This window comes from Monodon monoceros, unplaced genomic scaffold (assembly GCF_005190385.1).
Source record: "Monodon monoceros isolate NGI ecotype Baffin Bay Population unplaced genomic scaffold, NGI_Narwhal_1 Super_Scaffold_14, whole genome shotgun sequence".
Lineage (NCBI taxonomy): Eukaryota > Metazoa > Chordata > Mammalia > Artiodactyla > Monodontidae > Monodon > Monodon monoceros.
This window is the reverse complement of record NW_021703770.1, coordinates 76455564-76462699: the sequence shown is the minus strand read 5'-3', so window position 1 is coordinate 76462699 and position 7136 is coordinate 76455564.

Here is a 7136-nt window from a genome sequence, read left to right as displayed (position 1 = left end):
TAAATAAGGCCCTGATACTCTCAGTGACTAAGGTCTTGACACTATCCCTAGGTCATTTCCTGACACGATCCATAAACTTTACCCTAACCCTGTCCCTAGCAAATGTCCTGCCTCTTATGCTAACTGAAGCCCTTACTCTGTGCCTAACACTGACCCTGAATTTAGGCCCAAGGCCATGACACTGTCCCTAACTAAGGCCTAGATGCTCGTCCTAAATCTGGCCCAGAACTGTCCCTCACTAATGCCCTAACACTATTCCTAACTAAGGCCCTGACACGGTACCTAACAGAGGCTCTGATGCTAGTCCTAACACAGGCCCTGACACTGTCTCTAACTAAGGCCCTGCTGCCCTCAATATCTAATGTCCTGACACTATCCTGAACTAATTTCCTGACCAATCTCTTACCAAGGTCCTGAAACTGTCCCTAAGTAAGCCCTGACGCTGTCCCTAAGTGAGGCCCTGAGGCTGTCCCTAACAGAGGCCCTGATAATGGCTTTAGCAAAGCTCCTGAGGCTGATCCTACCGAGGCCCTTATGCTGCTCCTAAGTCATGCCCTGACACTATCCCTAGCTAAGGCCCTGACGCTAGGCCTCACTCAAGCCCTGTCACTCTTCCTAAGTCCGGCTGTGAGGCTGTACCTACCTGAAGCCCTGAGACTGGTCCTAAATTCGGCCCTGATGCTCTAAGTAACTAAGGTCTTGGCACTATCCCTAGGTCATGTCCTGACACTATCCCTAGACCTTAACCTAACCTTGCCTTTAACTAAGGTCGAGTCTCTTATACTAACTATATCCCTGATGCTGTCCCTAACTATGGCCCCGAAATTGGTCCCGAGGCCATGAACTTGTCCCTAACTGAGGCCTGGAGGCTGGTCCTAACTCAGGCCCTGACACAACACCTAACTCAGTCCCTGACACTGTACCTTACAAAGGCTCTGATGCTCGTCCTAAGTCAGGCCCTGACACTGTCTCTAAGACCCTGCTGCCATTAATATCTAAAGTCCTGACATTATCCTGAGCTAATAACCTGACACATGTCTTACCAAGGTCCTGAAACTGTCCCAAAGTAAGCCCTGACCCTGTCCCTAAGTGAGGCCCTGAGAATGTCTTTAACGAAGACCCTAATGCTGATCCTACAGAGGCCCTTATCCTGCTCCTAGGTCATGCCCTGACACTGTCCCTCACTCAGGCCCTAGAGATAGGCCTCACTTAGGCCCTGTTGCCGTACCATAGTTAGGCTCTGACGCTACCCCTACATCAAGCCCTGACACTGGTGCTAACTAAAGCCCTGATGCTCTCAGTAACTAACATCTTCATGCTACCCCTAGCTCATTTCCTGACACTATCCCTGGCCTGGAAGCTGACTCTGTCCTGAGCTAATTTCCTGCCTCTTATCCTCACTGAAGCCTTAATGCTCTCCCTAACTAAGGTCCTGACTAGTCCTAACTAAGGCCCTGACACTGTCTCTAACTAAGGCCCGGCATCTGTCCCTAATATAGGCCCTGCTACCGGCAATAACTAAAATCCGGACACTATCCTGAGCTAATATCCTGACCCATTCCTAACCAAGGGCCTGACACTGTCCCTAAGAAAGCCCTGTCGCTGTCCCTAAGTGAAGGCCTGAGGCTGTGCCTAACTCAGGCCCTGAAGCTATGCCTACCTGAGGCCTTGTCGCTGTGACTACCTCAGGTCCTGATCATGTCTTTAACTAAGACCCTATTGCTGATCCAACAAAGGCCCTGAATCTGCTCCTACATCATGCCCTGACAGTGTCCCCAGCTAAGGGCCTGATGCTAGGCCTCACTCAGGCCCTGTCGCTCTCCCTAAGTCAGGCTCTGACGCTGTCCCTACCTGAAACCCTGACACTGGTCCTAAATTAGGCAATGATGCTCTAAGTAGCTATTGTCTTGACACTATCCCTAGGTCATTTCCTGACGCTATCCCTAGACCTCAACCTAACCTTGTCTTTAGCTAATGTCGAGCCTCTTATGATAACTAAATCCCTGATGCTGTCCCTAACTAAGGCCCTGAATTTAGTCCCGAGGCTGTGAACCTGTCCCTAACTGAAGCCTGGAGGCTGTCCTTAACAAAGGCCCTCAACTTATCTTTAACTGAGGCCCTGACACTCCCCCTAATTAAGGACTGAGGCTGTCTCTAACTAAGGCCCTGAGTCTGTCTTTAACTAGTGGCCTCACTCTTTCCCTAACAAAGGTCCTGACACAGTCCCTAACTAAGACCCTGATACGGTCCCTATAACTTGAGCTGTCCCTCATTAATGCCCTGATGTGGCCCATAAATGATGTACTGAAGATGACACTAAGGTCCAGACAATGTCACTAATGACCCAAAATGTCTCTTACTAAGGCCCTCAAATTACCTTTAACTGAGGTCCTAATGATGTCCATAACTAAGTCCCTGACACTATCTCTAACTAAGACCCTCAAGTTACCTTTAACTGAGGCCATGACAGTGTCCCTAACGAAGAACCTGACAGTGTCTCTAACTAAGGCCCTGAGTCTGTCTTTACCTAACGGCCTCACTCTTTCCCCAACTACTCCCTGACGCTGCCCCTACCCAAGGCCCTGACGGTGCCTAACTGCCTGAGCTGTCTTCCACTAATACCCTGACCCTGTCCATAACTAACGCCCTGGTGATGTCCCTAACGAACAGCCTGAAGTGTCTCTTACTAAGGCCCTCAAGTTTTTCTCTGAGGCCCTGGCACTCTCCCTAATTAAGGCCTTGACACTGTCTGTAAGTAATGGCCTGATGCAGCTCCTACCTGAGATGCTGATGCTCTCACTGAGACCTTGAAGTCTCTACCTGAGAAGCTGACACTGTCTGTAACTAATTTCCTGACTTTTCCCTTAACTAACATCCTAATTTTGTCCCTAAATAACACCCTGACACTGGTCCTAACTACGGCCCTGACACTGACCCTACCCAAGGCCCTGACGATGTCCCTAATAGACTTAGATGGCCCTCACTGGGGTCCTGATCCTGTCCATTACTAAGGCCCTGAATATGTGCCTGAGGACGTCTCTGACCCTGTCCTAAGGCCCTGACCCTCTTCCTAACTAAAGGCCTTGATGCTGTCTCTACAGAAGGCCCCGACACTGCCCCTAAATAACGGCCTGACACTGGTCCCAAGTATGGACCTGATCCTGTCCATAACTAAGGCCCTGAAGATGTCCCTCATTAAGTCTCTGACACTGCCCTTAATAAGCCCCTGACACTGTCCCTAGCTAATGGCCTAAGCTATAACTTACAAAGTCTCTAACACTATCCCCAAGACGCTGACACCCTCCCTAACTTAGGCTTTGATGCTGTCCCTTAGTGCCTAAGCGGTCACAAAATAACACCCTGATTCTGTTCCTAAGGCCCTGAATATACCCCTAAGAAAGTCTCTGTAGTGTCCCTAACTAACGGCCTACACTGTCTCTTACGATGGCCCTCAAGTGATCGCTGAGGGCCTGACAACACTGTCCCTAACTAAGGCCCTGTTGCTGGCCCTAACTAACGTCCTGATGCTGAACCTGACTGAGGCCCTGATGCTCTTCCTAACTAAGGCCTTGATGCCGATTCTATCTGAGGCCCTAAAACTGTCTGTAACTAATGACCTGACTCTTTCCCTAACTAACACCCTAATTCTGTCCTTCATTAATGCCCTGACACTGGTCGACACTACAGCCCTGATTTTGGCCCAATCTAAGGCCTTGACGATGTCCCTAATAGCCGTAGATGTCCCTCACTGTTGGCCTGACCCTGTCCCTCCCCAAGGCCCTGACCCTCTTCCTAACTAAGGCTGTGATGATGTCCCTACCTGAGGCACTGTCACTGTCTATAATAACGGCCGACTCTTTCCCTAACACCCTGATGCTGTCTCTAATTGAGGCCCTGAAGATGTCCCTAATACCCTTAGGTGTTCCTCTGTATCACCCTGATCCTGTCCATAACTAAGGCCCTGAATATGTCCCTAGGTAAGTCTCTGACGCTGTCCCTAACTAAGGCCCTGATGCTGTCTCTACCTCAGAATCTGAAATTCTAATGTCCTGACTCTCCCTAACATCCTGACGCTGCCCCCTAAGTGAGGCCTCGACACCTTAACTAAGGACTTGCTGCTACCCCTACCTAAAACCCTGACACTGTCTGTAACTAATGACCTGACTCTTTCCCTAACTAACACCCTAGTTTTGGCCCTAACTAACGCCCTGACACTGGTTCTAATTATGGCCATGATGCTGGCTCTAAGGCCCTGAAGATATCCCTAAGTAACAGCCTGAACTGTGTCTAACTAAGGCTCTCACGTTATCTCTAAGTGAAGCACTGACACTGTCCCTAACTTAGGCCCTGATGCTGTCCCTTATAGTCTAAGCTGTCACTAAATAATGCCCTGATCCTGTCCCTAACTAAGGCCCTGAATATGCCCCTAAGTGCATCTCTGATGATGTCCTTAACAGCCTGAACTCTCTTCAAGTTATCTCTGACACTGGCCCTTCCTAAGGCCTCACCCCAGGGTTGTCCCAGGCTGCTGGGCAGTTTTCTCTTGTCCGCATCTCTAGCCAGCTGCCTGCCATTGGCCACTCTAAGATTCTGCGATGCAGTGGTCCCACGTGGGATGTGCCTGTGTAGGCTCACCTGCGGGAGGAGAGTCATGGCCACTCCGCCCTCCAGGGGACTGCGGCTCATGGTAGGAGCCTCTCAGCCAGTGTCTGGACACAGGGTTCTGTGTCCTTGTTTGTTGTAAATCCCTTGGAGTTACCTCTAACATTTTTGAATGGATATACCCCGCTCTGCATATTTATAATATAAATTATTTACCACATTAAAATCCAGGAATGACATTCTCAGAATGAGCAGGAGAACACTGGATGCCCCTCCAATGATCTATTACTTGGAGGATTTAAAATTCTAATGAGAAAACACTGACTCTCCTCACCCTCTTGGGCGTCAGCACAAGGCGGGAATCAGCTGCATCCTTTATTTATCCCTCTGATTTTCCAGAACCTTTCCTTCCAGGAGAAATCTCTGGGCTCTGTGGGAGCTGTGAGTGGTGGCCATCAGGTAAATCTGAGACTGAAAAGCAAGAGGAAGAGAGACAGAGGAAGAGATGAGAATAGGTGATGGGGAGAGAAGCAGGGGCGTCCACGTTCAATCGCAGGCTGAGAGTCTGGGTTAGTCTCCAGCGAAGCTAAGGACCACCAGGGTCTGGCCCCACTGGCCTTGTCACCTGGTGTGGGGACTGGGGACAGCCAAACCACCATGGCCACTCTCAGAGAAATCAGGAAGGTGGGAGGGCACCCCTGAGAGCCAGATGGAAAATGGTCATGCTGTGAAATAATAAGATGCCCTTTCAGAAAAGTGAAGATGGTTCTCTTGGTTCTCAAAGACTTGCAAATACTCTGTGTCCATCTGGAGGCATGCTGAAGCCTTCAGCCTTTGAGGGCAGTAATGGGAGTGCATCTGGGCTCAAAACCATCCAGCACTCACTCCCTGAGGGTGCTGAGGATGACCGTGTCCAACCCCTCGGGTGCTGTGGGGCCTGAAATCCCCTGATCACCGAGGACGGGAGGGGCCGCACAGACACTGCACTGGACCACCGGGGGCTTGGCTGGTGGGCTACAGTCCTTTACCAGATACATGGTTTCCAAACATCTTGGGCCATTTTGGATGGTGGATTATCTTATTCCTTGCTCCTTTTATACACAACTGTTTTTCATTTTGAGGAAGTCCAATTCATCTATTTTGTCTTTTGTTGCTTGTGCTTTTGGTAGATCTAAGAAATCACGACCAAATCCAAGGTCATGTAGATTTACTCTCATGTTTTCTTCTACGAGTTTTATAATTTTGGTTCTTGCATCTAGGCCTTTGGTCCATTTTGCGTTGATTTTGTATATGGGGTGGGGGGAGGTAAGGGTCCAACTTTCCTCTTCTGCATGTGGGTGTCCAGTTGTTCCAGAACCTGTGCTCACTGTTTGGGCGAAAATACTGCAAATGATGCGACCAAAAAGGGCTTAATTCTAAAATATACAAACAGTTCATACAACTCAAAAAAGAAAAAAAATCAAAAAATAGGCAGAAGGTCTAAACAGACATTTCTCCAAAGACATACAGATGGCCAAGAGGCACCTGAAAAGACGCTCCACATCGCTAATCATTAGAGAATGCAAATCAAAGCTACAGTGAGTTATCACCTCGTAGTGGTCAGAATGGCCATCATTAAAATGTCTAGAAATAAATGCTGGAAGGGGTGTGGAGAAAAGGGAACCCTCCTACACTATTGGTGGGAATGTAAATTGATGCAGCCAATATGGAAAACAGTATGAAGGTTCCTCAAAAACTAAAAACAGAACTACCATATGAACCAGCAATCCCACTCCTGGGCACATATCCAGACAAAACTATAATTTGAAAAGATACATGCACCCCAGCATTCACAGCAGCAGTATTCACAATAGCCAACACATGGAAGCAACCTGAATGTCCCTCAATAGATGAATGGATATAGAAGATGTGGTACAGGGGGCTTCCCTGGTGGCGCAGTGGTTGAGAGTCCGCCTGCCGATGCAGGGGACACGGATTCGTGCCCCGGTCCGGGAAGATCCCACATGCCGCGGAGCGGCTAGACCCGTGAGCCATGGCCGCTTAGCCTGCACGTCCGGAGCCTGTGCTCTGCAATGGGAGAGGCCACAACAGTGAGAGGCCCGTGTAACGCAAAAAAAAAAGAAGAAGATGTGGTACATATATACAATGGAATATTATTCAGCCATAAAACAGAATGAAATAATGCCATTTGCAGCTACATGGATGGACCTAGAGATTATCATACTAAGTGAAGTAAGTCAGACAGAGAACGACAAATACCATATGATATCACTTATATGTGGATTATAAAATGAGGCCCAAATGAACCTATCTACAGAACAAAAACAGACTCACAAATATAGAAAACAGACTTGCGGTTGTCAAGGGGAAGACAGGGGAGAGGGATGGATTGGGAGTTTGGGATTAGTAGATGCAAATTATTATATATAGGATGGATAAACAAGGTCTTACTGTACAGCACAGGGAACTGTATTCAATACCCTGTAATAAACCATAATGGAAAATAATATGAAAAATATGTATATATGAATCAC